Here is a 1960-nt window from a genome sequence, read left to right as displayed (position 1 = left end):
AATCGTATATTCTTGAGACCTACTTTTTCAAAAACTCCATATGAACTTTTAAAAGGTCGTAGACCTAATATTTCTCATTTTCATGCTTTTGGGTGTAAATGCTTTATATTAAATAATGGAAAAAAAGCCTGAAGTAAATTTGATTCAAAAGCTGATGAGGAAATGAAACATTAGATTTGATCTATTCTTGTAATGCATACAATTGCTCTGATAATAATTTATGTCAACCAAATGTCTGTGATTCTTGGTTGACGAATCTTCTCCAAAAGAGAAGAGGGAGGTATTCTTAAAAACTTGCAAAACTCACAGAGAGTCAAAACATGTTAGACATTATTCTTAGTAAAACCAGAAATGTTGGTGGCCATACCGGGCTAGGATATATCCCCCCTACACGTAGGAGAAGACCATATAGGAGACCTATTAATCGGCCAAATAAGAAATTTTTTAATAAAAAGGTTCCTACATGCTTTTATTGTGGCACTCATGGCCACACTTCCTACTGTTATTATATTATAAAATGTGGTATACCTAGTGGCGTGTATGTATGGATTAAAAAAGGAGATAACTCCGTAGTTACTAACAGAAAAGCACCCAACATAACTTGGGTACCTGAAAAAGGCAAGTGATCTATGTTTTGCAAGTATGTCTTCGAGCACATGGAAATGGGGTTAAATTCGGATTCCCCACTCCAAACACACACACTTTTACTTGGCCTCACTTTGAAGAACACACATTTTCGGTTTTCCCTCTTTGTGCTCTGCTAGGGTTTACTCTTCCTTTTCTCATTTTTGGTTTTACATATGATGGGTGATAGATCAAAATTCCTAGATCTATCCTTGCAATAAAAAGGGTTTGTCACTTATGGAGACAACAACAAAGAGAAGATACTTGGCACCAGAATAATTGGCAACTCAAATCAGGTCGTGATCGAAAATGTATTATACATTGCAGGTTTGGAACATAACCTCTTGAGTATCAGCTAACTATGCGATAAAGGTAACCGTGTATCTTTTAATTCTGAGTCTTGTATTATTCGTGACAATATATCTAATAAAGTTAAGTTTGTCGGATATCGTATAAATAATATCTATAGGGTTAATCTGGAGGATGTCACTAATGCCCCCATTATCAGATCTCTAAACAACTCTTCCTGCAATATTTTTATGAGGGTCTGAACAACATGGAGAGGAATATTATTGATGCTGCTAGTGGTAGTGCACTTAGAGATATGACCCCATTTGAGGCTAGAGGTTTCATTGAGAAGATGTCTTCCAACTCTCAACAGTTCAGTGCAAGAAGTAGTGATGGTATAGTAGTCAGAGGTGTCCATGATGTTGGGACAGATTCGGTGAAGCAAGATAAAATTGAGAAAAAAATTGACTCCCTTGCTACCTTGGCCACTCAACTTGCCATAAATCAGCAAAAATCTCCACTTGCAGCACGAGTTTCTGGCATTTGTACCGCAACTGACCATTATGCTGATTAGTGATTGTTGACGATTTCTCTAGATTTACATGGACATTATTTCTTTCATCCAAGAGCGATGCTTTTAAGTCTTTCAAAAACCTTGCCATGCAAATCCAAAACAAATTTAATCATAAGATAGTATATATTCGATCTGATCATGGTGGCGAATTATCGGTTCTTGTCAAAGGTTCTTAGAGTATTGTTTAGTGTGTGTCTTAGAATAACCATTTTGTTTGAGTTTCAAATTTTGCCTATAGCATTCAGTGTTTTGTTGTTTGCTGTCTTGTTTAGTTATTTGCATGTTGGTTGATTCGGGTGTATGTTGGTTAATATAGTTGTGGTTGAAATTTTTGCATGAAACTTTGTTTCCAGACTTGTTTCATCACATATTGAATATTGGATGCATCATAGCCAATCACTTTGCTGCTGGTTGTAAGATACAAACAAGTAGTGACTAGTTTTAGTGTTGATTTTCTATTTTTGGCATAACTTT

The 1960-nt window shown here is 35.8% G+C and overlaps 1 long non-coding RNA gene across 1 annotated transcript in view; it reads left to right on the top strand.

The window, feature by feature from the left end:
- The window catches only part of LOC109329584, a 7139-nt gene that overhangs the window by 3594 nt on the left and 1585 nt on the right, over positions 1 to 1960 (top strand). Inside the window, exon 2 of the long non-coding RNA XR_002105553.1 lies at positions 1210 to 1214. This is a non-coding gene — a long non-coding RNA (uncharacterized LOC109329584). The remainder of the gene's footprint in view (positions 1 to 1209; positions 1215 to 1960) is intronic.

Source organism: Lupinus angustifolius, chromosome LG16 (assembly GCF_001865875.1).
Source record: "Lupinus angustifolius cultivar Tanjil chromosome LG16, LupAngTanjil_v1.0, whole genome shotgun sequence".
In the NCBI taxonomy this organism is placed as follows: Eukaryota; Viridiplantae; Streptophyta; class Magnoliopsida; order Fabales; family Fabaceae; genus Lupinus; species Lupinus angustifolius.
Note: the sequence above shows the minus strand (reverse complement) of the source record. Positions and strands in the feature narration are given on the sequence as shown.